This window comes from Oryzias latipes, chromosome 16, assembly GCF_053564925.1.
Source record: "Oryzias latipes strain Hd-rR chromosome 16, Olatipes_Hd-rR_3.1".
NCBI lineage: Eukaryota > Metazoa > Chordata > Actinopteri > Beloniformes > Adrianichthyidae > Oryzias > Oryzias latipes.
Window position 1 is genome coordinate 35948883 of NC_136252.1, and position 27709 is coordinate 35976591.

General features: G+C 54.7%; 1 protein-coding gene across 2 annotated transcripts in view; it reads left to right on the forward strand.

Moving 5' to 3' along the window:
* The window catches only part of olgc2 (membrane guanylyl cyclase), a 69352-nt gene that overhangs the window by 20593 nt on the left and 21050 nt on the right, over positions 1-27709 (forward strand).

Here is a 27709-nt window from a genome sequence, read left to right on the forward strand (position 1 = left end):
CCATTCTGGGCCGTCCCCCCCCCAGAGACCAGCAGGGGTTTTAATGGAGGGCTGGACTCAGGGGGGGTGGGGGGTGGGGGGTTGAGGCTGCTGTGCGTTCTAGGAGAGGAGACCCTCCAATCCTGAGGTCCCCCCCCCCACTAAGAACTCAGGGCTTTCAGGTTCTTCCACCCCCCCAAAGGAAAAAATGTTTCCTCTGTGAGTAGATGCCGCCCCCCCCAACCAAGCACTTCCTGTTCCCTCAGGAAGGCTGAAGTTGTTTAGGTAAAAACTGGTGATCCGTTTGGGTCTCCGGTGTGGTTCTGGTGGAGTTCTGTGGGTCAGGTTCTGCTGAGCGAGGAACATCAGAAGTTCTTCCTAACAGGATGGTTCTGAGGAAAAGCTGGAGTTGGGTTTTGTGCTCATCTTTGGTTTGTATGGACCCAAATGAAACCTGCTGTTGGTTCTGTTTGTGATCTTCTTTTGATCCTGTTATGGGTTCTTTTCAGGTTTTGGTTCTGATGTTAGTTCCATTGTTGGTCTTGTTTCCGATTAAACTGTCAGTTGTTTTTTTTTGGTCTTGGGTTCTGTTCTGGTTCTGTTGTTACTTTTGTTTTTGGTTCCATTTTCAGTCTTGGTTCCTGGTTTGTTGCGTTATCTCTGTTTCTGGTTTACTTTTCGGTTCTGTTGGTCCGCTTGTGGGTTCTCTCTCGACGGTACCGTGTTCTACTATGTTTATTCCAAGACCCAAAGGTCAGGCCTGTCGTCGGCAGAACAGGTCCAGAACCATTGAAGACGTTGTTGTTTGTCGGTCCTCCAGTCCAGAACGCTCCTTCATCTGTGAGCGGCTGATGCTGTCCTCCTCATCCTCATCCTCAGCCAAGCAGAGCCGAGTGGGCGGAGCCACAGTCTGTCAGCGCTGAATTTAGATCAATGATTGACGGCCTTGTAAAGCCTAACCTCCACTGGTCTTTCTGCCGTTTCTGTCTCAAAACAAACACGCCTGCTTCCTGGAAAGTCCTGCGTCTCTTACCAGGAACCCAAGGAGCTGGCAGCTCACGCCGCAGCGGCGTCCACGTGCGCGCACACGCCGCTCTAGTGTTTGCGCAGTTTTGCTGTGGAGAACTTCCTCCTCATGAATCATTACACGCTCAGGGCAGCTAAGGTCAGAGCTAGATCCGGTTGGGTTTTAGCGGTTCTGATACGTCAGTTCACTTACATTCTGTAGCCCCATATCAGAACCGGGTCTGAACGGACATCAGTGATTCTACAAAACATCAAATCATCTAAAATACAACAGCTGGCCGCTAAACCAAACCGAACCCCCCAGGACGGACATCCGTGAAGGTTCAGCAGAGAACCAGAACCAGAACCATCACCTCTCACTCAGACTCTCCAGGATCTGATACTAGCAGCACCTTCTGTCCGTTCTCAGAGGCTTCTGGTCTCATCAAGTGTTTGTCCTGGTTCTGGTTCTGGACGTTCTCAGGCCCTGTAGTCAATCTGACCAAAAGCTGATCCAAAACCCGGGAGACTGAAAGAGGCCTGGTTCTAGAGACTGTGGACCTCGTTCTTCAGACCTGGAAGAAGAAGACCAGCGGGAAACGGAGAGGAAGTTCTTCCTGTGTGTGCCTGTGTGTGTTTGACACACACAGGCACAATCTCAGCTCTGTTTCCTTCAGGCCCATTTCTTCCAGAACCAGGCCATCTGTCTCTAGAACCGGGTCTCTTTCTTGGTTAGGGCTGGGCTCTGATTGGTGGTTCTTCCACGAATAGGGGTGCTAGTGGGTCGTACCACCTGACAGGGGTGTGGCGTCCCCCCCAGCTGGACACAGATGCTCTTCGGGGAGTTTTCAGGTTGCTGGGGCTCTTCAGTGCCTCAGACTTTGTTGTCATGGTGGTGTTTCATTGGCTGATTTAACTCAGCAGCTCCCCCTGGTGGCTGAATGGAGGACCTGAAGCTGCAGACCCAAAGACAGATGCTGCAGGACTTTTGACCTGCTCCTGTCAGCAGGAGCCTCCTTCAGCCTCTTCTCCTCCTTCAGCCTCTGCTCCTCCTTCAGCCTCTGCTCCTCCTTCAGCCTCTGCTCCTCCTTCAGCCTCTGCTCCTCCTTCAGCCTCCTTCAGTCTATGCTTCTCCTTCAGCTTCTGCTCCTCCATCAGCCTCTGCTTGTCCTTCAGCCTCTGCTCCTCCTTCAGCATCTGCTCCTCCTTCAGCCTCTGCTCCTCCTTCAGTCTCTGCTTCTCCTTCAGCCTCTGCTCCTCCTTCAGCCTCTGCTCCTCCTTCAGCCGCTGCTCCTCCTTCAGCCTCTGCTCCTCCTTCAGCCTCCTTCAGTCTATGCTTCTCCTTCAGCTTCTGCTCCTCCTTCAGTCTCTGCTCCTCCATCAGCCTGTGCTTCTCCTTCAGTCTCTGCTCCTCCATCAGCCTCTGCTCCTCCATCAGCCTCTGCTCCTCCTTCAGCCTCTGCTCCTCCTTCAGTCTCTGCTTCTCCTTCAGCCTCTGCTCCTCCTTCAGCCTCTGCTCCTCCTTCAGCCTCCTTCAGTCTATGCTTCTCCTTCAGCTTCTGCTCCTCCTTCAGTCTCTGCTCCTCCATCAGCCTCTGCTTCTCCTTCAGTCTCTGCTCCTCCATCAGCCTCTGCTCCTCCATCAGCCTCTGCTCCTCCTTCAGCCTCTGCTCCTCCTTCAGTCTCTGCTTCTCCTTCAGCCTCTGCTCCTCTTTCAGCCTCTGCTCCTCCTTCTGCCTCTGTTCCTCCTTCAGTCTCTGCTCCTCCATCAGTCTCTGCTCCTCCATCAGCCTCTGCTCCTCCATCAGCCTCTGCTCCTCCTTCAGCCTCTGCTTCTCCTTCAGCCTCTGCTCCTCCTTCAGCCTCTGCTCCTCCTTCAGTCTCTGCTCCTCCTTCAGTCTCTGCTTCTCCTTCAGCGTCTGTTCCTCCTTCAGCCTCTGCTCCTCCTTCAGCCTCCTTCAGCCTCTGCTCCTCCTTCAGTCTCTGCTTCTCCTTCAGTCTCTGCTTCTCCTTCAGCCTCTGCTCCTCCTTCAGCCTCTGCTTCTCCTTCAGTCTCTGCTCCTCCTTCAGCCTCTGCTCCTCCTTCAGTCTCTGCTCCTCCTTCAGTCTCTGCTTCTCCTTCAGCCTCTGCTCCTCCTTCAGCCTCTGCTCCTCCTTCAGCCTCCTTCAGCCTCTGCTCCTCCTTCAGTCTCTGCTTCTCCTTCAGTCTCTGCTCCTCCTTCAGCCTCTGCTCCTCCTTCAGTCTCTGCTTCTCTTTCAGCCTCTGCTCCTCCTTCAGCCTCTGCTCCTCCTTCAGCCTCTGCTCCTCCTTCAGCCTCCTTCAGCCTCTGCTCTTCCTTCAGTCTCTGCTTCTCCTTCAGTCTCTGCTTCTCCTTCAGCCTCTGCTCCTCCTTCAGCCTCTGCTCCTCCTTCAGCCTCCTTCAGCTTCCTTCAGCCTCTGCTCCTCCTTCAGTCTCTGCTTCTCCTTCAGTCTCTGCTCCTCCTTCAGCCTCTGCTCCTCCTTCAGTCTCTGCTTCTCCTTCAGCCTCTGCTCCTCCTTCAGCCTCCTTCAGTCTCTGCTTCTCCTTCAGTCTCTGCTTCTCCTTCAGTCTCTGCTCCTCCTTCAGCCTCTGCTCCTCCTTCAGTCTCTGCTTCTCCTTCAGCCTCTGCTCCTCCTTCAGCCTCTGCTCCTCCTTCAGTCTCTGCTTCTCTTTCAGCCTCTGCTCCTCCTTCAGCCTCTGCTCCTCCTTCAGCCTCCTTCAGCCTCTGCTTCTCCTTCAGCCTCTGCTCCTCCTTCAGCCTCTGCTCCTCCTTCCGCCTCTGCTCCTCCTTCAGTCTCTGCTTCTCCTTCAGCCTCTGCTCCTCCTTCAGCCTCTGCTTCTCCTTCAGCCTCTGCTCCTCCTTCAGCCTCCTTCAGCCTCTGCTCCTCCTTCAGTCTCTGCTTCTCCTTCAGCCTCTGCTCCTCCTTCAGTCTCTGCTTCTCCTTCAGCCTCTGCTCCTCCATCAGCCTCTGCTCCTCCTTCAGCCTCTGCTCCTCCTTCAGTCTCTGCTCCTCCTTCAGTCTCTGCTTCTCCTTCCGCGTCTGTTCCTCCTTCAGCCTCTGCTCCTCCTTCAGCCTCTGCTCCTCCTTCAGTCTCTGCTTCTCCTTCAGTCTCTGCTCCACCTTCAGCCTCTGCTCCTCCTTCAGTCTCTGCTTCTCCCTCAGCCTCTGCTCCTCCTTCAGCCTCTGCTCCTCCTTCAGCCTCTGCTCCTCCTTCAGTCTCTGCTTCTCTTTCAGCCTCTGCTCCTCCTTCAGCCTCTGCTCCTCCTTCAGCCTCCTTCAGCCCCTGCTTCTCCTTCAGCTTCTGCTCCTCCATCAGCCTCTGCTCCTCCTTCAGCCTCTGCTGCTCCTTCAGCCTCTGCTCCTCCTTCAGCCTCTGCTTCTCCTTATGCCTCTGCTCCTCCTTCAGCCTCCTTCAGCCTCTGCTCCTCCTTCAGTCTCTGCTTCTCCTTCAGCTTCTGCTCCTCCTTCAGCCTCTGCTCCTCTTTCAGCCTCTGCTCTTCCTTCAGCTTCTGCTCCTCCTTCAGCCTCTGCTCCTCCTTCAGCCTCTGCTCTTCCTTCAGCCTCTGCTCCTCCTTCAGCCTCTGCTCCTCCTTCAGCCTCTGCTCCTCCTTCAGTCTCTGCTTCTCCTTCAGTCTCTGCTTCTCCTTCAGTCTCTGCTCCTCCTTCAGCCTCTGCTCCTCCTTCAGTCTCTGCTTCTCCTTCAGCCTCTGCTCCTCCTTCAGCCTCTGCTCCTCCTTCAGCCTCCTTCAGCCTCTGCTCCTCCTTCAGTCTCTGCTCCTCCTTCAGCCTCTGCTCTTCCATCAGCCTCTGCTCCTCCTTCAGCCTCTGCTCCTCCTTCAGCCTCTGCTCCTCCTTCAGCCTCTGCTCCTCCTTCAGCCTCTGCTCCTTCTTCAGCCTCTGCTCCTCCTTCAGCCTCTGCTCCTCCTTCAGTCTCTGCTTCTCTTTCAGCCTCTGCTCCTCCTTCAGCCTCTGCTCCTCCTTCAGCCTCTGCTCCTCCTTCAGCCGTGTTCAGCCTCTGCTTCTCCTTCAGCCTCTGCTCCTCCTTCAGCCTCTGCTCCTCCTTCCGCCTCTGCTCCTCCTTCAGTCTCTGCTTCTCCTTCAGCCTCTGCTCCTCCTTCATTCTCTGCTCCTCCTTCAGCCTCCTTCAGCCTCTGCTTCTGCTTCAGCCTCTGCTCCTCCTTCAGCCTCTGCTCCTCCTTCAGCCTCTGCTCCTCCTTCAGCCGTGTTCAGCCTCTGCTTCTCCTTCAGCCTCTGCTCCTCCTTCAGCCTCTGCTCCTCCTTCCGCCTCTGCTCCTCCTTCAGTCTCTGCTTCTCCTTCAGCCTCTGCTCCTCCTTCATTCTCTGCTCCTCCTTCAGCCTCCTTCAGTCTCTGCTTCTCTTTCAGCCTCTGCTCCTCCATCAGCCTCTGCTCCTCCTTCAGCCTCTGCTCCTCCTTCAGCCTCTGCTCCTCCTTCAGCCTCTGCTTCTCCTTCAGCCTCTGTTCCTCCTTCAGCCTCGTTCAGTCTCTGCTTCTCCTTAAGCCTCTGCTCCTCCTTCAGCCTCTGCTCCTCCTTCAGCCTCTGCTTCTCCTTATGCCTCTGCTCCTCCTTCAGCCTCCTTCAGCCTCTGCTCCTCCTTCAGCCTCTGCTCCTCCTTCAGCCTCTGCTCCTCCTTCAGCCTCCTTCAGCCTCTGCTCCTCCTTCAGCCTCCTTCAGCCTCTGCTTCTCCTTCAGCCTCTGCTCCTCCTTCAGTCTTTGCTTCTCCTTCAGTCTCTGCTCCTCCTTCAGCCTCTGCTCCTCCTTCAGCCTCATCCTCCTTCAGTCTCTGCTCCTCCTTCAGCCTCTGCTCCTCCTTCAGCCTCTGCTTTTCCTTCAGCCTCTGCTCCTCCTTCAGCCTCTGTTCATCCTTCAGCCTCTGCTCCTCCATCAGCCTCTGCTCCTCCTTCAGCCTCTGTTCCTCCTTCAGCCTCTGCTCTTCCTTCAGTCTCTGCTCCTCCTTCAGCCTCATCCTCCTTCAGTCTCTGCTCCTCCTTCAGCCTCTGCTCCTCCTTCAGCCTCTGCTTTTCCTTCAGCCTTTGCTCCTCCTTCAGTCTCTGCTCCTCCTTCAGCCTCTTCTCCTCCTTCAGCCTCTGCTCCTCCTTCAGTCTCTGCTCCTCCTTCTGCCTCATCCTCCTTCAGCCTCTGCTCCTCCTTCAGTCTCTGCTTCTCCTTCAGCCTCTGCTCCTCCTTCAGCCTCTGCTCCTCCTTCAGCCTCTGCTTCTCCTTCAGCCTCTGCTCCTCCTTCAGCCTCCTTCAGCCTCTGCTCCTCCTTCAGTCTCTGCTTCTCCTTCAGCCTCTGCTCCTCCATCAGCCTCTGCTCCTCCTTCAGCCTCTGCTTCTCCTTCAGCCTCTGCTCCTCCTTCAGCCTCCTTCAGCCTCTGCTTCTCCTTCAGCCTCTGCTCCTCCTTCAGCCTCTTCTCCTCCTTCAGCCTCTGCTCCTCCATCAGCCTCCTTCAGCCTCTGTTCCTCCTTCAGTCTCTGTTTCTCCTTCAGCCTCTGCTCCTCCATCAGCCTCTGCTTCTCCTTCAGCCTCTGCTCCTCCATCAGCCTCTACTCCTCCTTCAGCTTCTGCTCCTCCTTCAGTCTCTGCTCCTCCTTCAGCCTCTTCTCCTCCTTCAGTCTCTGCTCCTCCTTCAGCCTCTGCTCCTCCTTCAGCCTCTGCTTCTCCTTCAGCCTCTGCTCCTCCTTCAGTCTCTGCTTCTCCTTCAGCCTCTGCTCCTCCATCAGCCTCTGCTCCTCCTTCAGCCTCTGCTCCTCTTTCAGCCTCTGCTCCTCCTTCAGTCTCTGCTTCTCCTTCAGCCTCTGCTCCTCCATCAGCCTCTGCTCCTCCTTCAGCCTCTGCTCCTCCTTCAGTCTCTGCTCCTCCTTCAGCCTCTGCTCCTCCTTCAGCCTCTGCTCCTCCTTTAGTCTCTGCTCCTCCTTCAGCCTCATCCTCCTTCAGTCTCTGCTCCTCCTTCAGCCTCTTCTCCTCCTTCAGCCTCTGCTCCTCTATCAGCCTCTGCTCCTCCTTCAGCCTCTGCTCCTCCTTCAGTCTCTGCTCCTCCTTCAGCCTCTGCTCCTCCTTCAGTCTCTGCTCCTCCTTCAGCCTTATCCTCCTTCAGTCTCTGCTCCTCCTTCAGCCTCTTCTCCTCCTTCAGCCTCTTCTCCTCCTTCAGCCTCTGCTCCTCCTTCAGTCTCTGCTCCTCCTTCTGCCTCATCCTCCTTCAGCCTCTGCTCCTCCTTCAGTCTCTGCTTCTCCTTCAGCCTCTGCTCCTCCTTCAGCCTCTGCTCCTCCTTCAGCCTCTGCTTCTCCTTCAGCCTCTGCTCCTCCTTCAGCCTCCTTCAGCCTCTGCTCCTCCTTCAGTCTCTGCTTCTCCTTCAGCCTCTGCTCCTCCATCAGCCTCTGCTCCTCCTTCAGCCTCTGCTTCTCCTTCAGCCTCTGCTCCTCCTTCAGCCTCCTTCAGCCTCTGCTTCTCCTTCAGCCTCTGCTCCTCCTTCAGCCTCTTCTCCTCCTTCAGCCTCTGCTCCTCCATCAGCCTCCTTCAGCCTCTGTTCCTCCTTCAGTCTCTGTTTCTCCTTCAGCCTCTGCTCCTCCATCAGCCTCTGCTTCTCCTTCAGCCTCTGCTCCTCCATCAGCCTCTACTCCTCCTTCAGCTTCTGCTCCTCCTTCAGTCTCTGCTCCTCCTTCAGCCTCTTCTCCTCCTTCAGTCTCTGCTCCTCCTTCAGCCTCTGCTCCTCCTTCAGCCTCTGCTTCTCCTTCAGCCTCTGCTCCTCCTTCAGTCTCTGCTTCTCCTTCAGCCTCTGCTCCTCCATCAGCCTCTGCTCCTCCTTCAGCCTCTGCTCCTCTTTCAGCCTCTGCTCCTCCTTCAGTCTCTGCTTCTCCTTCAGCCTCTGCTCCTCCATCAGCCTCTGCTCCTCCTTCAGCCTCTGCTCCTCCTTCAGTCTCTGCTCCTCCTTCAGCCTCTGCTCCTCCTTCAGCCTCTGCTCCTCCTTTAGTCTCTGCTCCTCCTTCAGCCTCATCCTCCTTCAGTCTCTGCTCCTCCTTCAGCCTCTTCTCCTCCTTCAGCCTCTGCTCCTCTATCAGCCTCTGCTCCTCCTTCAGCCTCTGCTCCTCCTTCAGTCTCTGCTCCTCCTTCAGCCTCTGCTCCTCCTTCAGTCTCTGCTCCTCCTTCAGCCTTATCCTCCTTCAGTCTCTGCTCCTCCTTCAGCCTCTTCTCCTCCTTCAGCCTCTGCTCCTCCTTCAGCCTCCTTCAGCCTCTGCTTCTCCTTCATTCTCTGCTCCTCCTTCAGTCTCCTTCAGCCTCTGCTTCTCCTTCAGCCTCTGCTCCTCCTTCAGCCTCCTTCAGTCTCTGCTCCTCCTTCAGCCTCTGCTCCTCCTTCAGTCTCTTCTCCTCCTTCAGCCTCTGCTCCTCCTTCAGCCTCTGCTCCTCCTTCAGCCTCCTTCAGCCTCTGCTTCTCCTTCAGCCTCTGCTCCTCCTTCAGCCTCTGCTCCTCCTTCAGCCTCCTTCAGCCTCTGCTTCTCCTTCAGCCTCTGCTCCTCCTTCAGCCTCTGCTCCTCCTTCCGCCTCTGCTCCTCCTTCAGTCTCTGCTTCTCCTTCAGCCTCTGCTCCTCCTTCAGCCTCTGCTTCTCCTTCAGCCTCTGCTCCTCCTTCAGCCTCCTTCAGCCTCTGCTCCTCCTTCAGTCTCTGCTTCTCCTTCAGCCTCTGCTCCTCCTTCAGTCTCTGCTTCTCCTTCAGCCTCTGCTCCTCCATCAGCCTCTGCTCCTCCTTCAGCCTCTGCTCCTCCTTCAGTCTCTGCTCCTCCTTCAGTCTCTGCTTCTCCTTCCGCGTCTGTTCCTCCTTCAGCCTCTGCTCCTCCTTCAGCCTCTGCTCCTCCTTCAGTCTCTGCTTCTCCTTCAGTCTCTGCTCCACCTTCAGCCTCTGCTCCTCCTTCAGTCTCTGCTTCTCCCTCAGCCTCTGCTCCTCCTTCAGCCTCTGCTCCTCCTTCAGCCTCTGCTCCTCCTTCAGTCTCTGCTTCTCTTTCAGCCTCTGCTCCTCCTTCAGCCTCTGCTCCTCCTTCAGCCTCCTTCAGCCCCTGCTTCTCCTTCAGCTTCTGCTCCTCCATCAGCCTCTGCTCCTCCTTCAGCCTCTGCTGCTCCTTCAGCCTCTGCTCCTCCTTCAGCCTCTGCTTCTCCTTATGCCTCTGCTCCTCCTTCAGCCTCCTTCAGCCTCTGCTCCTCCTTCAGTCTCTGCTTCTCCTTCAGCTTCTGCTCCTCCTTCAGCCTCTGCTCCTCTTTCAGCCTCTGCTCTTCCTTCAGCTTCTGCTCCTCCTTCAGCCTCTGCTCCTCCTTCAGCCTCTGCTCTTCCTTCAGCCTCTGCTCCTCCTTCAGCCTCTGCTCCTCCTTCAGCCTCTGCTCCTCCTTCAGTCTCTGCTTCTCCTTCAGTCTCTGCTCCTCCTTCAGTCTCTGCTTCTCTTTCAGCCTCTGCTCCTCCTTCAGCCTCTGCTCCTCCTTCAGCCTCTGCTCCTCCTTCAGCCGTGTTCAGCCTCTGCTTCTCCTTCAGTCTCTGCTTCTCCTTCAGTCTCTGCTCCTCCTTCAGCCTCTGCTCCTCCTTCAGTCTCTGCTTCTCCTTCAGCCTCTGCTCCTCCTTCAGCCTCTGCTCCTCCTTCAGCCTCCTTCAGCCTCTGCTCCTCCTTCAGTCTCTGCTCCTCCTTCAGCCTCTGCTCTTCCATCAGCCTCTGCTCCTCCTTCAGCCTCTGCTCCTCCTTCAGCCTCTGCTCCTCCTTCAGCCTCTGCTCCTCCTTCAGCCTCTGCTCCTTCTTCAGCCTCTGCTCCTCCTTCAGCCTCTGCTCCTCCTTCAGTCTCTGCTTCTCTTTCAGCCTCTGCTCCTCCTTCAGCCTCTGCTCCTCCTTCAGCCTCTGCTCCTCCTTCAGCCGTGTTCAGCCTCTGCTTCTCCTTCAGCCTCTGCTCCTCCTTCAGCCTCTGCTCCTCCTTCCGCCTCTGCTCCTCCTTCAGTCTCTGCTTCTCCTTCAGCCTCTGCTCCTCCTTCATTCTCTGCTCCTCCTTCAGCTTCCTTCAGCCTCTGCTTCTGCTTCAGCCTCTGCTCCTCCTTCAGCCTCTGCTCCTCCTTCAGCCTCTGCTCCTCCTTCAGCCGTGTTCAGCCTCTGCTTCTCCTTCAGCCTCTGCTCCTCCTTCAGCCTCTGCTCCTCCTTCCGCCTCTGCTCCTCCTTCAGTCTCTGCTTCTCCTTCAGCCTCTGCTCCTCCTTCATTCTCTGCTCCTCCTTCAGCCTCCTTCAGTCTCTGCTTCTCTTTCAGCCTCTGCTCCTCCATCAGCCTCTGCTCCTCCTTCAGCCTCTGCTCCTCCTTCAGCCTCTGCTCCTCCTTCAGCCTCTGCTTCTCCTTCAGCCTCTGTTCCTCCTTCAGCCTCGTTCAGTCTCTGCTTCTCCTTAAGCCTCTGCTCCTCCTTCAGCCTCTGCTCCTCCTTCAGCCTCTGCTTCTCCTTATGCCTCTGCTCCTCCTTCAGCCTCCTTCAGCCTCTGCTCCTCCTTCAGCCTCTGCTCCTCCTTCAGCCTCTGCTCCTCCTTCAGCCTCCTTCAGCCTCTGCTCCTCCTTCAGCCTCCTTCAGCCTCTGCTTCTCCTTCAGCCTCTGCTCCTCCTTCAGTCTTTGCTTCTCCTTCAGTCTCTGCTCCTCCTTCAGCCTCTGCTCCTCCTTCAGCCTCATCCTCCTTCAGTCTCTGCTCCTCCTTCAGCCTCTGCTCCTCCTTCAGCCTCTGCTTTTCCTTCAGCCTCTGCTCCTCCTTCAGCCTCTGTTCATCCTTCAGCCTCTGCTCCTCCATCAGCCTCTGCTCCTCCTTCAGCCTCTGTTCCTCCTTCAGCCTCTGCTCTTCCTTCAGTCTCTGCTCCTCCTTCAGCCTCATCCTCCTTCAGTCTCTGCTCCTCCTTCAGCCTCTGCTCCTCCTTCAGCCTCTGCTTTTCCTTCAGCCTTTGCTCCTCCTTCAGTCTCTGCTCCTCCTTCAGCCTCTTCTCCTCCTTCAGCCTCTGCTCCTCCTTCAGTCTCTGCTCCTCCTTCTGCCTCATCCTCCTTCAGCCTCTGCTCCTCCTTCAGTCTCTGCTTCTCCTTCAGCCTCTGCTCCTCCTTCAGCCTCTGCTCCTCCTTCAGCCTCTGCTTCTCCTTCAGCCTCTGCTCCTCCTTCAGCCTCCTTCAGCCTCTGCTCCTCCTTCAGTCTCTGCTTCTCCTTCAGCCTCTGCTCCTCCATCAGCCTCTGCTCCTCCTTCAGCCTCTGCTTCTCCTTCAGCCTCTGCTCCTCCTTCAGCCTCCTTCAGCCTCTGCTTCTCCTTCAGCCTCTGCTCCTCCTTCAGCCTCTTCTCCTCCTTCAGCCTCTGCTCCTCCATCAGCCTCCTTCAGCCTCTGTTCCTCCTTCAGTCTCTGTTTCTCCTTCAGCCTCTGCTCCTCCATCAGCCTCTGCTTCTCCTTCAGCCTCTGCTCCTCCATCAGCCTCTACTCCTCCTTCAGCTTCTGCTCCTCCTTCAGTCTCTGCTCCTCCTTCAGCCTCTTCTCCTCCTTCAGTCTCTGCTCCTCCTTCAGCCTCTGCTCCTCCTTCAGCCTCTGCTTCTCCTTCAGCCTCTGCTCCTCCTTCAGTCTCTGCTTCTCCTTCAGCCTCTGCTCCTCCATCAGCCTCTGCTCCTCCTTCAGCCTCTGCTCCTCTTTCAGCCTCTGCTCCTCCTTCAGTCTCTGCTTCTCCTTCAGCCTCTGCTCCTCCATCAGCCTCTGCTCCTCCTTCAGCCTCTGCTCCTCCTTCAGTCTCTGCTCCTCCTTCAGCCTCTGCTCCTCCTTCAGCCTCTGCTCCTCCTTTAGTCTCTGCTCCTCCTTCAGCCTCATCCTCCTTCAGTCTCTGCTCCTCCTTCAGCCTCTTCTCCTCCTTCAGCCTCTGCTCCTCTATCAGCCTCTGCTCCTCCTTCAGCCTCTGCTCCTCCTTCAGTCTCTGCTCCTCCTTCAGCCTCTGCTCCTCCTTCAGTCTCTGCTCCTCCTTCAGCCTTATCCTCCTTCAGTCTCTGCTCCTCCTTCAGCCTCTTCTCCTCCTTCAGCCTCTTCTCCTCCTTCAGCCTCTGCTCCTCCTTCAGTCTCTGCTCCTCCTTCTGCCTCATCCTCCTTCAGCCTCTGCTCCTCCTTCAGTCTCTGCTTCTCCTTCAGCCTCTGCTCCTCCTTCAGCCTCTGCTCCTCCTTCAGCCTCTGCTTCTCCTTCAGCCTCTGCTCCTCCTTCAGCCTCCTTCAGCCTCTGCTCCTCCTTCAGTCTCTGCTTCTCCTTCAGCCTCTGCTCCTCCATCAGCCTCTGCTCCTCCTTCAGCCTCTGCTTCTCCTTCAGCCTCTGCTCCTCCTTCAGCCTCCTTCAGCCTCTGCTTCTCCTTCAGCCTCTGCTCCTCCTTCAGCCTCTTCTCCTCCTTCAGCCTCTGCTCCTCCATCAGCCTCCTTCAGCCTCTGTTCCTCCTTCAGTCTCTGTTTCTCCTTCAGCCTCTGCTCCTCCATCAGCCTCTGCTTCTCCTTCAGCCTCTGCTCCTCCATCAGCCTCTACTCCTCCTTCAGCTTCTGCTCCTCCTTCAGTCTCTGCTCCTCCTTCAGCCTCTTCTCCTCCTTCAGTCTCTGCTCCTCCTTCAGCCTCTGCTCCTCCTTCAGCCTCTGCTTCTCCTTCAGCCTCTGCTCCTCCTTCAGTCTCTGCTTCTCCTTCAGCCTCTGCTCCTCCATCAGCCTCTGCTCCTCCTTCAGCCTCTGCTCCTCTTTCAGCCTCTGCTCCTCCTTCAGTCTCTGCTTCTCCTTCAGCCTCTGCTCCTCCATCAGCCTCTGCTCCTCCTTCAGCCTCTGCTCCTCCTTCAGTCTCTGCTCCTCCTTCAGCCTCTGCTCCTCCTTCAGCCTCTGCTCCTCCTTTAGTCTCTGCTCCTCCTTCAGCCTCATCCTCCTTCAGTCTCTGCTCCTCCTTCAGCCTCTTCTCCTCCTTCAGCCTCTGCTCCTCTATCAGCCTCTGCTCCTCCTTCAGCCTCTGCTCCTCCTTCAGTCTCTGCTCCTCCTTCAGCCTCTGCTCCTCCTTCAGTCTCTGCTCCTCCTTCAGCCTTATCCTCCTTCAGTCTCTGCTCCTCCTTCAGCCTCTTCTCCTCCTTCAGCCTCTGCTCCTCCTTCAGCCTCCTTCAGCCTCTGCTTCTCCTTCAGCCTCTGCTCCTCCTTCAGTCTCCTTCAGCCTCTGCTTCTCCTTCAGCCTCTGCTCCTCCTTCAGCCTCCTTCAGTCTCTGCTCCTCCTTCAGCCTCTGCTCCTCCTTCAGTCTCTTCTCCTCCTTCAGCCTCTGCTCCTCCTTCAGCCTCTGCTCCTCCTTCAGCCTCCTTCAGCCTCTGCTTCTCCTTCAGCCTCTGCTCCTCCTTCAGCCTCTGCTCCTCCTTCAGCCTCCTTCAGCCTCTGCTTCTCCTTCAGCCTCTGCTCCTCCTTCAGCCTCTGCTCCTCCTTCCGCCTCTGCTCCTCCTTCAGTCTCTGCTTCTCCTTCAGCCTCTGCTCCTCCTTCAGCCTCTGCTTCTCCTTCAGCCTCTGCTCCTCCTTCAGCCTCCTTCAGCCTCTGCTCCTCCTTCAGTCTCTGCTTCTCCTTCAGCCTCTGCTCCTCCTTCAGTCTCTGCTTCTCCTTCAGCCTCTGCTCCTCCATCAGCCTCTGCTCCTCCTTCAGCCTCTGCTCCTCCTTCAGTCTCTGCTCCTCCTTCAGTCTCTGCTTCTCCTTCCGCGTCTGTTCCTCCTTCAGCCTCTGCTCCTCCTTCAGCCTCTGCTCCTCCTTCAGTCTCTGCTTCTCCTTCAGTCTCTGCTCCACCTTCAGCCTCTGCTCCTCCTTCAGTCTCTGCTTCTCCCTCAGCCTCTGCTCCTCCTTCAGCCTCTGCTCCTCCTTCAGCCTCTGCTCCTCCTTCAGTCTCTGCTTCTCTTTCAGCCTCTGCTCCTCCTTCAGCCTCTGCTCCTCCTTCAGCCTCCTTCAGCCCCTGCTTCTCCTTCAGCTTCTGCTCCTCCATCAGCCTCTGCTCCTCCTTCAGCCTCTGCTGCTCCTTCAGCCTCTGCTCCTCCTTCAGCCTCTGCTTCTCCTTATGCCTCTGCTCCTCCTTCAGCCTCCTTCAGCCTCTGCTCCTCCTTCAGTCTCTGCTTCTCCTTCAGCTTCTGCTCCTCCTTCAGCCTCTGCTCCTCTTTCAGCCTCTGCTCTTCCTTCAGCTTCTGCTCCTCCTTCAGCCTCTGCTCCTCCTTCAGCCTCTGCTCTTCCTTCAGCCTCTGCTCCTCCTTCAGCCTCTGCTCCTCCTTCAGCCTCTGCTCCTCCTTCAGTCTCTGCTTCTCCTTCAGTCTCTGCTTCTCCTTCAGTCTCTGCTCCTCCTTCAGCCTCTGCTCCTCCTTCAGTCTCTGCTTCTCCTTCAGCCTCTGCTCCTCCTTCAGCCTCTGCTCCTCCTTCAGCCTCCTTCAGCCTCTGCTCCTCCTTCAGTCTCTGCTCCTCCTTCAGCCTCTGCTCTTCCATCAGCCTCTGCTCCTCCTTCAGCCTCTGCTCCTCCTTCAGCCTCTGCTCCTCCTTCAGCCTCTGCTCCTCCTTCAGCCTCTGCTCCTTCTTCAGCCTCTGCTCCTCCTTCAGCCTCTGCTCCTCCTTCAGTCTCTGCTTCTCTTTCAGCCTCTGCTCCTCCTTCAGCCTCTGCTCCTCCTTCAGCCTCTGCTCCTCCTTCAGCCGTGTTCAGCCTCTGCTTCTCCTTCAGCCTCTGCTCCTCCTTCAGCCTCTGCTCCTCCTTCCGCCTCTGCTCCTCCTTCAGTCTCTGCTTCTCCTTCAGCCTCTGCTCCTCCTTCATTCTCTGCTCCTCCTTCAGCCTCCTTCAGCCTCTGCTTCTGCTTCAGCCTCTGCTCCTCCTTCAGCCTCTGCTCCTCCTTCAGCCTCTGCTCCTCCTTCAGCCGTGTTCAGCCTCTGCTTCTCCTTCAGCCTCTGCTCCTCCTTCAGCCTCTGCTCCTCCTTCCGCCTCTGCTCCTCCTTCAGTCTCTGCTTCTCCTTCAGCCTCTGCTCCTCCTTCATTCTCTGCTCCTCCTTCAGCCTCCTTCAGTCTCTGCTTCTCTTTCAGCCTCTGCTCCTCCATCAGCCTCTGCTCCTCCTTCAGCCTCTGCTCCTCCTTCAGCCTCTGCTCCTCCTTCAGCCTCTGCTTCTCCTTCAGCCTCTGTTCCTCCTTCAGCCTCGTTCAGTCTCTGCTTCTCCTTAAGCCTCTGCTCCTCCTTCAGCCTCTGCTCCTCCTTCAGCCTCTGCTTCTCCTTATGCCTCTGCTCCTCCTTCAGCCTCCTTCAGCCTCTGCTCCTCCTTCAGCCTCTGCTCCTCCTTCAGCCTCTGCTCCTCCTTCAGCCTCCTTCAGCCTCTGCTCCTCCTTCAGCCTCCTTCAGCCTCTGCTTCTCCTTCAGCCTCTGCTCCTCCTTCAGTCTTTGCTTCTCCTTCAGTCTCTGCTCCTCCTTCAGCCTCTGCTCCTCCTTCAGCCTCATCCTCCTTCAGTCTCTGCTCCTCCTTCAGCCTCTGCTCCTCCTTCAGCCTCTGCTTTTCCTTCAGCCTCTGCTCCTCCTTCAGCCTCTGTTCATCCTTCAGCCTCTGCTCCTCCATCAGCCTCTGCTCCTCCTTCAGCCTCTGTTCCTCCTTCAGCCTCTGCTCTTCCTTCAGTCTCTGCTCCTCCTTCAGCCTCATCCTCCTTCAGTCTCTGCTCCTCCTTCAGCCTCTGCTCCTCCTTCAGCCTCTGCTTTTCCTTCAGCCTTTGCTCCTCCTTCAGTCTCTGCTCCTCCTTCAGCCTCTTCTCCTCCTTCAGCCTCTGCTCCTCCTTCAGTCTCTGCTCCTCCTTCTGCCTCATCCTCCTTCAGCCTCTGCTCCTCCTTCAGTCTCTGCTTCTCCTTCAGCCTCTGCTCCTCCTTCAGCCTCTGCTCCTCCTTCAGCCTCTGCTTCTCCTTCAGCCTCTGCTCCTCCTTCAGCCTCCTTCAGCCTCTGCTCCTCCTTCAGTCTCTGCTTCTCCTTCAGCCTCTGCTCCTCCATCAGCCTCTGCTCCTCCTTCAGCCTCTGCTTCTCCTTCAGCCTCTGCTCCTCCTTCAGCCTCCTTCAGCCTCTGCTTCTCCTTCAGCCTCTGCTCCTCCTTCAGCCTCTTCTCCTCCTTCAGCCTCTGCTCCTCCATCAGCCTCCTTCAGCCTCTGTTCCTCCTTCAGTCTCTGTTTCTCCTTCAGCCTCTGCTCCTCCATCAGCCTCTGCTTCTCCTTCAGCCTCTGCTCCTCCATCAGCCTCTACTCCTCCTTCAGCTTCTGCTCCTCCTTCAGTCTCTGCTCCTCCTTCAGCCTCTTCTCCTCCTTCAGTCTCTGCTCCTCCTTCAGCCTCTGCTCCTCCTTCAGCCTCTGCTTCTCCTTCAGCCTCTGCTCCTCCTTCAGTCTCTGCTTCTCCTTCAGCCTCTGCTCCTCCATCAGCCTCTGCTCCTCCTTCAGCCTCTGCTCCTCTTTCAGCCTCTGCTCCTCCTTCAGTCTCTGCTTCTCCTTCAGCCTCTGCTCCTCCATCAGCCTCTGCTCCTCCTTCAGCCTCTGCTCCTCCTTCAGTCTCTGCTCCTCCTTCAGCCTCTGCTCCTCCTTCAGCCTCTGCTCCTCCTTTAGTCTCTGCTCCTCCTTCAGCCTCATCCTCCTTCAGTCTCTGCTCCTCCTTCAGCCTCTTCTCCTCCTTCAGCCTCTGCTCCTCTATCAGCCTCTGCTCCTCCTTCAGCCTCTGCTCCTCCTTCAGTCTCTGCTCCTCCTTCAGCCTCTGCTCCTCCTTCAGTCTCTGCTCCTCCTTCAGCCTTATCCTCCTTCAGTCTCTGCTCCTCCTTCAGCCTCTTCTCCTCCTTCAGCCTCTGCTCCTCCTTCAGCCTCCTTCAGCCTCTGCTTCTCCTTCAGCCTCTGCTCCTCCTTCAGTCTCCTTCAGCCTCTGCTTCTCCTTCAGCCTCTGCTCCTCCTTCAGCCTCCTTCAGTCTCTGCTCCTCCTTCAGCCTCTGCTCCTCCTTCAGTCTCTTCTCCTCCTTCAGCCTCTGCTCCTCCTTCAGCCTCTGCTCCTCCTTCAGCCTCCTTCAGCCTCTGCTTCTCCTTCAGCCTCTGCTCCTCCTTCAGCCTCTGCTCCTCCTTCAGCCTCCTTCAGCCTCTGCTTCTCCTTCAGCCTCTGCTCCTCCTTCAGCCTCTGCTCCTCCATCAGCCTCTGCTCCTCCTTCAGTCTCTGCTCCTCCTTCAGCCTCTTCTCCTCCTTCAGCCTCCTTCAGCCTCTGCTTCTCCTTCAGCCTTTGCTCCTCCATCAGTCTCTGCTCTTCCTTCAGCTTCTGCTCCTCCTTCAGCCTCTGCTCCTCCTTCAGCCTCTGCTCTTCCTTCAGCCTCTGCTCCTCCTTCAGCCTCTGCTCCTCCTTCAGCCTCTGCTCCTCCTTCAGTCTCTGCTTCTCCTTCAGTCTCTGCTTCTCCTTCAGTCTCTGCTCCTCCTTCAGCCTCTGCTCCTCCTTCAGTCTCTGTTTCTCCTTCAGCCTCTGCTCTTCCATCAGCCTCTGCTCCTTCTTCAGCCTCTGCTCCTCCTTCAGCCTCTGCTCCTCCTTCAGTCTCTGCTTCTCTTTCAGCCTCTGCTCCTCCTTCAGCCTCTGCTCCTCCTTCAGCCTCTGCTCCTCCTTCAGCCGTGTTCAGCCTCTGCTTCTCCTTCAGCCTCTGCTCCTCCTTCAGCCTCTGCTCCTCCTTCCGCCTCTGCTCCTCCTTCAGTCTCTGCTTCTCCTTCAGCCTCTGCTCCTCCTTCATTCTCTGCTCCTCCTTCAGCCTCCTTCAGCCTCTGCTTCTGCTTCAGCCTCTGCTCCTCCTTCAGCCTCTGCTCCTCCTTCAGCCTCTGCTCCTCCTTCAGCCGTGTTCAGCCTCTGCTTCTCCTTCAGCCTCTGCTCCTCCTTCAGTCTCTTCTCCTCCTTCAGCCTCTGCTCCTCCTTCAGCCTCTGCTCCTCCTTCAGCCTCCTTCAGCCTCTGCTTCTCCTTCAGCCTCTGCTCCTCCTTCAGCCTCCTTCAGCCTCTGCTTCTCCTTCAGCCTCTGCTCCTCCATCAGCCTCTGCTCCTCCTTCAGTCTCTGCTCCTCCTTCAGCCTCTTCTCCTCCTTCAGCCTCCTTCAGCCTCTGCTTCTCTTTCAGCCTCTGCTCCTCCATCAGTCTCTGCTCTTCCTTCAGCTTCTGCTCCTCCTTCAGCCTCTGCTCCTCCTTCAGCCTCTGCTCTTCCTTCAGCCTCTGCTCCTCCTTCAGCCTCTGCTCCTCCTTCAGTCTCTGCTCCTCCTTCAGCCTCTGCTCCTCCTTCAGCCTCATCCTCCTTCAGTCTCTGCTCCTCCTTCAGCCTCTTCTCCTCCTTCAGCCTCCTTCAGCCTCTGCTTCTCCTTCAGCCTTTGCTCCTCCATCAGTCTCTGCTCTTCCTTCAGCTTCTGCTCCTCCTTCAGCCTCTGCTCCTCCTTCAGCCTCTGCTCTTCCTTCAGCCTCTGCTCCTCCTTCAGCCTCTGCTCCTCCTTCAGCCTCTGCTCCTCCTTCAGTCTCTGCTTCTCCTTCAGTCTCTGCTTCTCCTTCAGTCTCTGCTCCTCCTTCAGCCTCTGCTCCTCCTTCAGTCTCTGCTTCTCCTTCAGCCTCTGCTCTTCCATCAGCCTCTGCTCCTTCTTCAGCCTCTGCTCCTCCTTCAGCCTCTGCTCCTCCTTCAGTCTCTGCTTCTCTTTCAGCCTCTGCTCCTCCTTCAGCCTCTGCTCCTCCTTCAGCCTCTGCTCCTCCTTCAGCCGTGTTCAGCCTCTGCTTCTCCTTCAGCCTCTGCTCCTCCTTCAGCCTCTGCTCCTCCTTCCGCCTCTGCTCCTCCTTCAGTCTCTGCTTCTCCTTCAGCCTCTGCTCCTCCTTCATTCTCTGCTCCTCCTTCAGCCTCCTTCAGCCTCTGCTTCTGCTTCAGCCTCTGCTCCTCCTTCAGCCTCTGCTCCTCCTTCAGCCTCTGCTCCTCCTTCAGCCGTGTTCAGCCTCTGCTTCTCCTTCAGCCTCTGCTCCTCCTTCAGTCTCTTCTCCTCCTTCAGCCTCTGCTCCTCCTTCAGCCTCTGCTCCTCCTTCAGCCTCCTTCAGCCTCTGCTCCTCCTTCAGTCTCTGCTTCTCCTTCAGCCTCTGCTCCTCCTTCAGTCTCTGCTTCTCCTTCAGCCTCTGCTCCTCCATCAGCCTCTGCTCCTCCTTCAGCCTCTGCTTCTCCTTCAGCCTCTGCTCCTCCTTCAGCCTCCTTCAGCCTCTGAGGAGGAGGATCTGATGGAAGCTTGGCGGATTTCCTGTGACGTCATTTCCGGGTGAGCTATTCCCAGTGCTAGTCGTGTGTGACTGCTGTCCTCTTGTTTGGCATTAGCCTTACTACTATTGCTTACTCTAAGGGTTATCTGGGTTAATATTCACATCTAGTACCTTTTATTAGCGAATTCACCACTGTTAAACCACTTGCTGTTCACTTTTCTCATTTTGTTAAATAAACCACTTCTCTTTACTTAAACACCGCTAGCCTTAGCTTAAAACCTGGCATGGCCACCACTCCTTCCGCCTTTCCCCCTTTCTCCTGCCCCATATGTTTAGTGATGATCCTGCCTCCTTTAGTGAAGATAGCGGTAGTTGTGTTAAGTGTAGTCTTGTGTTAGACTTGGAGGCCAGGCTGGAGCAGTTAGAAGCGCGGCTCCGCACAGTGGAAGCTAAGCCGGCTAGCCAGGTCGTTACTCGTAGCGCGGGCCGCGCTACCAGGGCTAACTTAGCTAGCACCCCAGCGCCCTCCCAACAGCCGGGAGACAGTCAGGGGTTTGTACCGGTTGGGAGGAAACATAGTGCTAAACGCAAAAACTTAGAGCACCCGAGACTCCACGTTAGTAATAGGTTCTCCCCCCTCGGCGACACACCCGCTGAACACTCAACTCTGGTTATAGGCTCTTCTGAAGTTAGAAACGTGGAGCTCCCAGCGGCTACAGTCAGGTGTTATCCGGGGGCCAGAGTTGGTGACATCGAGGGGAACCTTAGGATGTTAGCTCAGAGTAAGTCCAGGTTCCGTCGAGTCGTGATTCACGCAGGCGGTAATGATGCCCGACGGAGACAGTCAGAGGTGGTTAAGTTAAACGTAACTTCGGTGTGTAAACTGGCTAAGACGATGTCCGACACTGTAATTTTCTCTGGTCCCCTGCCGAACTTAGTCAGTGATGAAATGTACAGCCGCTTTTCATCATTTAACCGCTGGCTTTCTAGATGGTGCCCAGAAAACGGCGTTGGTTTTGTGGATAACTGGAGCGCGTTTTGGGGGAAGCCCGGTCTCATGCGGAGAGACGGCGTCCATCCCACCCGGGACGGTGCCGCTCTTCTTTCTAGAAACATTTCTGCTAGCCTTAGTCTGTTAACCTGACAATCCAGAGACGAGACCCGGGCGCAGAGCAGCAGTGTAAAACGCTCCTCTGAGCCTCCCTTAGGGTTAGTGCCGGTGCAAAACCCATGCAGGGAAAGTCAAGCAGGTCCTAGCTTTAGCTTATGTGCTGAAAGACAAATGAAAGGAGCACGTCATAGAAACCTTAAAGTGACAGACAGCAGTTCTCACAAGCAGAATTAAATGCGGTTTATTAAACATTCGATCCATTTCCTCCAAGTCCCTCTTAGTCAACGAGTTAATTACTGATAAAAACCTTAGTCTTTTAGCCTTAACAGAAACTTGGCTCCATCAGGATGACTATGTTAGATTGAATGAAGCAACCCCCCCCACTTATGCTAACTATCAGAAATCCAGGATTTCAGGGAAAGGAGGTGGTTTGGCAGTAATATCACAGTCTAGCTTACTTCTCAGCCCTAAAGTTAAAAATGCTTATAATTCATTTGAAAGCATCATATTGTCTTTAAGTCACCCAAACAGGAAAACTCGAAAACCTGTTTTACTCATAATTATTTATCGCCCCCCCGGCCCATATTCAGAATTTTTAACTGAGTTTTCCGACTTCCTATCGACTATTGTCTTAGATTCAGATCAAACTATAATATTAGGGGATTTTAATATTCATGTTGATGACCCCAGTGACTGCCTAGGAAAGGCTTTTGCAGCTTTATTAGCTGATGTTGGTTTCACCCAAAGTGTGAATGAACCCACTCACTGTCATAAGCACACCCTGGACCTTGTTCTAACCCATGGGATAGAGATCAGCCAGCTGAGTGTCCTTCCTCTTAACCCCATCATTTCTGATCACTTTATGATTACCTTCCAGTTTACACTGGAACATCCTTCTGCCCCAGTGAATAAGAAACAGCTTAGAAGAACCTTAACTGACCGTTCTGTGTCTGAGTTTAAACACACAGTTCAGCCAGTACTTAGTGATATTCTGAGAAAATACTCTGAGACCAGCTCCCATAGTATCAGTCCTAGTATAAATGACCACTTTGTTAATGATGCCTTACAAGCCCTCAGGAGTACACTCCATGTTGTTGCCCCCTTGAAACCTAAGTTCGTCAGACAAAACCGAGTAGCACCGTGGTTTAACGCTGAAACTCGTTCTCTTAAACGAGAAACCCGTAAGTTGGAAAGAGAATGGCGCCGCTCCGGTTCAGAGCAGTCTCTGGATATCTGGAAACATAGCCTTTTAAATTATAAAAAAGCCCTGCGTAGAGCTAGAAGCCAGTACTATTCAACCTTAATATCAGAGAATGGAAACAATCCAAGATTTCTTTTTAGCACTATAGCTAAATTAACTCGCAGTCAGAGCTCAGTAGAACCACATGTTCCTGTTTCTCTCAGCTCTGATGATTTTCTTACATTTTTCGATAGTAAAATCTCAAATATTAGACATAAGTTAAATCAAGTTATTCCTACTATCAGCCCAGAACAGGCTGAAGCGGTAGAAATGGAGGCATCCATAGAAACCTCTGTAACATTAGACTGCTTCACTGCTGTGGATCAAGCGGAAATAACATCAATTATTACGTCCTCCAAATCCTCAACGTGTCTGTTAGACCCAATTCCCACCAGACTTTTTAAAGAAACTTTTCCCCTAATTAATGATCCCATATTAACAATGATAAATGCCTCTCTGGAAACGGGTTACGTGCCACAGTCTTTTAAATATGCAGTTGTTAAACCTCTTCTGAAAAAGCCCAGTTTGGATCCTAGCATCTTGGCCAACTATAGACCGATATCAAACCTGCCCTTTATTTCTAAAATCCTAGAAAGAGTTGTAGTTAAGCAGCTTTACTGCCACCTACAGGACAACAGCCACTTTGAAGACTTTCAGTCGGGGTTTAGACCTCACCACAGTACGGAAACTGCACTAGTTAGAGTCTCTAATGACTTGTTATTGGCCTCAGAAAAGGGAATACTTTCTATTCTGGTCCTGTTGGACCTCAGTGCAGCCTTTGACACTATCGACCACGGTATTTTACTCCATAGATTAGAGCAGGACATAGGGATCAGAGGATCTGCTCTCCACTGGTTTAAATCCTATCTGTCCCATAGGTATCAGTTCGTTAATGTAAATGGCCATTCCTCTCAGTGCACTCGGGTCAACTATGGAGTCCCACAGGGCTCAGTCTTGGGACCGATCCTGTTTACGCTTTATATGCTACCCCTAGGAAACATAATCAGGAAACACAGCATTAATTTTCATTGTTATGCCGACGATACGCAGTTGTATTTATCCATGAAGCCTGACCAGAATGACCAGATAGAGAAACTGAACGCCTGCATCAGTGACATCAAGACCTGGATGACAATTAATTACCTCCTCTTGAACCCAGAAAAAACTGAGGTCATTATACTTGGTCCTAAAAACCTCAGAGATGCTCTGTCTGCTCAGATAGTCTCCCTGGATGGTATAAGTATAGCCCCCAATTCCACAGTTAGAAACCTTGGGGTTTTACTTGACCAGGATTTATCATTTAAGGCTCACATATCTCAGGCGTGTAGAACTGCCTTTTTTCACCTGCGGAATATTGCTAAGATCAGAAATATACTTTCTAAGAGTGATGCTGAAAAACTCATCCATGCATTTGTTACGTCGAGGCTGGATTACTGTAACTCCTTGTTAGCAGCGTGTCCTAAGAGTTCCTTAAGAAGTCTCCAGCTTGTTCAGAACGCAGCTGCTAGATTGTTAGCAGGAACTAGCAGAAGAGATCACATCACTCCTGTGTTAGTTTCGCTCCATTGGCTCCCAGTTGATTCAAGAATCAAGTTCAAGATCCTCCTGTTAACCTATAAGGCCTTACATGGAATGGCCCCGTCCTATATTAAGGACCTCATAGTCCCTTACCAACCAATCAGAATACTTCGCTCGCAAAATGCAGGACTGCTTGTGGTTCCTAGAATTAGTAAAAGTACGGTTGGAGGTAGAGCGTTTAGCCACCAAGCCCCTGTCTTATGGAATAAACTCCCAGCTCATGGAAGAGAGGCCGACTCAGTTTCTACATTCAAAGTTAGACTGAAAACATTCCTCTTTGGACAGGATTATTGTCAGACTAGTTAGTATTCAGAGATTATTTAACTTAATGTTAGTTTGTTTAAATTAAACTTAATAATAACTATTTCTTTTAAAAGGCTGCTAGAAGTTGAAGCTGGGGTAACTATGGTACACTGGGGTTCTGTCCTCTTTCCTTTTTTACTTCTACCCTTCCTTTCCTCTATTCTTGATCATCATTTATCATTTAGTTCTCCATGCCTCTGTTTGGTGCAGTGATTCATGTATTGTCCCTCTTTCCCCTCCTGGGGAGTGGGAGTGCTTCCAGACTCCAGTTGTTTCATCCGTGCTCCAGTTCCTGACCGAGTATCTCGTCTCTGCTCCTGCTCCTACACCTGGCTGTGGTTCCTGTCTCCGGCTCGACTCGCGCCTTTGACTGTCCCGATAACCACGGCTGGATGAAGCTCGTCTGCTGGACTTTTATATATGTAGTTGTAGATTTAGATAAGTTAATTCTTCTCTAAGAGTTCTGGTAAATCGCCTGTCCGTCCTGGGGGAGGATCCCTCCTTCATGTGGGCACCCCTGAGGTTTCTTCGTTTTTTCCGGAATCCGTTTTTTTTGGGAGTTTTTCCTTACCGCGAAGGGGGGTCTAAGGGCAGGGATGCCAGTATAGCTTAGTCAGTTTGTTAGTTCATTTTAGTATTTTTCTATTGAACTCTTTGTATTCGTGATCCTTTTGAGTTCATGTTTTACTTCGAAGCCCATCGAGACAACTGTTGTTGTGATTTTGGGCTATACAAATAAAATTGAATTGAATTGAATTGAATTGCTTCTCCTTCAGCCTCTGCTCCTCCTTCAGTCTCTGCTTCTCCTTCAGCCTCTGCTCCTCCATCAGCCTCTGCTCCTCCATCAGCCTCTACTCCTCCTTCAGCTTCTGCTTCTCCTTCAGCCTCTGCTCCTCCTTCAGCCTCCTTCAGCCTCTGCTCCTCCTTCAGTCTCTGCTTCTCCTTCAGTCTCTGCTCCTCCTTCAGCCTCTGCTCCTCCTTCAGTCTCTGCTTCTCTTTCAGCCTCTGCTCCTCCTTCAGCCTCTGCTCCTCCTTCAGCCTCTGCTCCTCCTTCAGCCTCCTTCAGCCTCTGCTCTTCCTTCAGTCTCTGCTTCTCCTTCAGTCTCTGCTTCTCCTTCAGCCTCTGCTCCTCCTTCAGCCTCTGCTCCTCCTTCAGCCTCCTTCAGCTTCCTTCAGCCTCTGCTCCTCCTTCAGTCTCTGCTTCTCCTTCAGTCTCTGCTCCTCCTTCAGCCTCTGCTCCTCCTTCAGTCTCTGCTTCTCCTTCAGCCTCTGCTCCTCCTTCAGCCTCCTTCAGTCTCTGCTTCTCCTTCAGTCTCTGCTTCTCCTTCAGTCTCTGCTCCTCCTTCAGCCTCTGCTCCTCCTTCAGTCTCTGCTTCTCCTTCAGCCTCTGCTCCTCCTTCAGCCTCTGCTCCTCCTTCAGTCTCTGCTTCTCTTTCAGCCTCTGCTCCTCCTTCAGCCTCTGCTCCTCCTTCAGCCTCCTTCAGCCTCTGCTTCTCCTTCAGCCTCTGCTCCTCCTTCAGCCTCTGCTCCTCCTTCCGCCTCTGCTCCTCCTTCAGTCTCTGCTTCTCCTTCAGCCTCTGCTCCTCCTTCAGCCTCTGCTTCTCCTTCAGCCTCTGCTCCTCCTTCAGCCTCCTTCAGCCTCTGCTCCTCCTTCAGTCTCTGCTTCTCCTTCAGCCTCTGCTCCTCCTTCAGTCTCTGCTTCTCCTTCAGCCTCTGCTCCTCCATCAGCCTCTGCTCCTCCTTCAGCCTCTGCTCCTCCTTCAGTCTCTGCTCCTCCTTCAGTCTCTGCTTCTCCTTCCGCGTCTGTTCCTCCTTCAGCCTCTGCTCCTCCTTCAGCCTCTGCTCCTCCTTCAGTCTCTGCTTCTCCTTCAGTCTCTGCTCCTCCTTCAGCCTCTGCTCCTCCTTCAGTCTCTGCTTCTCCCTCAGCCTCTGCTCCTCCTTCAGCCTCTGCTCCTCCTTCAGCCTCTGCTCCTCCTTCAGTCTCTGCTTCTCTTTCAGCCTCTGCTCCTCCTTCAGCCTCTGCTCCTCCTTCAGCCTCCTTCAGCCCCTGCTTCTCCTTCAGCTTCTGCTCCTCCATCAGCCTCTGCTCCTCCTTCAGCCTCTGCTGCTCCTTCAGCCTCTGCTCCTCCTTCAGCCTCTGCTTCTCCTTATGCCTCTGCTCCTCCTTCAGCCTCCTTCAGCCTCTGCTCCTCCTTCAGTCTCTGCTTCTCCTTATGCCTCTGCTCCTCCTTCAGCCTCCTTCAGCCTCTGCTTCTCCTTCAGCTTCTGCTCCTCCTTCAGCCTCTGCTCCTCTTTCAGCCTCTGCTCTTCCTTCAGCTTCTGCTCCTCCTTCAGCCTCTGCTCCTCCTTCAGCCTCTGCTCTTCCTTCAGCCTCTGCTCCTCCTTCAGCCTCTGCTCCTCCTTCAGCCTCTGCTCCTCCTTCAGTCTCTGCTTCTCCTTCAGTCACTGCTTCTCCTTCAGTCTCTGCTCCTCCTTCAGCCTCTGCTCCTCCTTCAGTCTCTGCTTCTCCTTCAGCCTCTGCTCCTCCTTCAGCCTCTGCTCCTCCTTCAGCCTCCTTCAGCCTCTGCTCCTCCTTCAGTCTCTGCTCCTCCTTCAGCCTCTGCTCTTCCATCAGCCTCTGCTCCTCCTTCAGCCTCTGCTCCTCCTTCAGCCTCTGCTCCTCCTTCAGCCTCTGCTCCTCCTTCAGCCTCTGCTCCTTCTTCAGCCTCTGCTCCTCCTTCAGCCTCTGCTCCTCCTTCAGTCTCTGCTTCTCTTTCAGCCTCTGCTCCTCCTTCAGCCTCTGCTCCTCCTTCAGCCTCTGCTCCTCCTTCAGCCGTGTTCAGCCTCTGCTTCTCCTTCAGCCTCTGCTCCTCCTTCAGCCTCTGCTCCTCCTTCCGCCTCTGCTCCTCCTTCAGTCTCTGCTTCTCCTTCAGCCTCTGCTCCTCCTTCATTCTCTGCTCCTCCTTCAGCCTCCTTCAGCCTCTGCTTCTGCTTCAGCCTCTGCTCCTCCTTCAGCCTCTGCTCCTCCTTCAGCCTCTGCTCCTCCTTCAGCCGTGTTCAGCCTCTGCTTCTCCTTCAGCCTCTGCTCCTCCTTCAGCCTCTGCTCCTCCTTCCGCCTCTGCTCCTCCTTCAGTCTCTGCTTCTCCTTCAGCCTCTGCTCCTCCTTCATTCTCTGCTCCTCCTTCAGCCTCCTTCAGTCTCTGCTTCTCTTTCAGCCTCTGCTCCTCCATCAGCCTCTGCTCCTCCTTCAGCCTCTGCTCCTCCTTCAGCCTCTGCTCCTCCTTCAGCCTCTGCTTCTCCTTCAGCCTCTGTTCCTCCTTCAGCCTCGTTCAGTCTCTGCTCCTCCTTCAGCCTCTGCTCTTCCATCAGCCTCTGCTCCTCCTTCAGCCTCTGCTCCTCCTTCAGCCTCTGCTTCTCCTTATGCCTCTGCTCCTCCTTCAGCCTCCTTCAGCCTCTGCTCCTCCTTCAGCCTCTGCTCCTCCTTCAGCCTCTGCTCCTCCTTCAGCCTCCTTCAGCCTCTGCTCCTCCTTCAGCCTCCTTCAGCCTCTGCTTCTCCTTCAGCCTCTGCTCCTCCTTCAGTCTTTGCTTCTCCTTCAGTCTCTGCTCCTCCTTCAGCCTCTGCTCCTCCTTCAGCCTCATCCTCCTTCAGTCTCTGCTCCTCCTTCAGCCTCTGCTCCTCCTTCAGCCTCTGCTTTTCCTTCAGCCTCTGCTCCTCCTTCAGCCTCTGTTCATCCTTCAGCCTCTGCTCCTCCATCAGCCTCTGCTCCTCCTTCAGCCTCTGTTCCTCCTTCAGCCTCTGCTCTTCCTTCAGTCTCTGCTCCTCCTTCAGCCTCATCCTCCTTCAGTCTCTGCTCCTCCTTCAGCCTCTGCTCCTCCTTCAGCCTCTGCTTTTCCTTCAGCCTTTGCTCCTCCTTCAGTCTCTGCTCCTCCTTCAGCCTCTTCTCCTCCTTCAGCCTCTGCTCCTCCTTCAGTCTCTGCTCCTCCTTCTGCCTCATCCTCCTTCAGCCTCTGCTCCTCCTTCAGTCTCTGCTTCTCCTTCAGCCTCTGCTCCTCCTTCAGCCTCTGCTCCTCCTTCAGCCTCTGCTTCTCCTTCAGCCTCTGCTCCTCCTTCAGCCTCCTTCAGCCTCTGCTCCTCCTTCAGTCTCTGCTTCTCCTTCAGCCTCTGCTCCTCCATCAGCCTCTGCTCCTCCTTCAGCCTCTGCTTCTCCTTCAGCCTCTGCTCCTCCTTCAGCCTCCTTCAGCCTCTGCTTCTCCTTC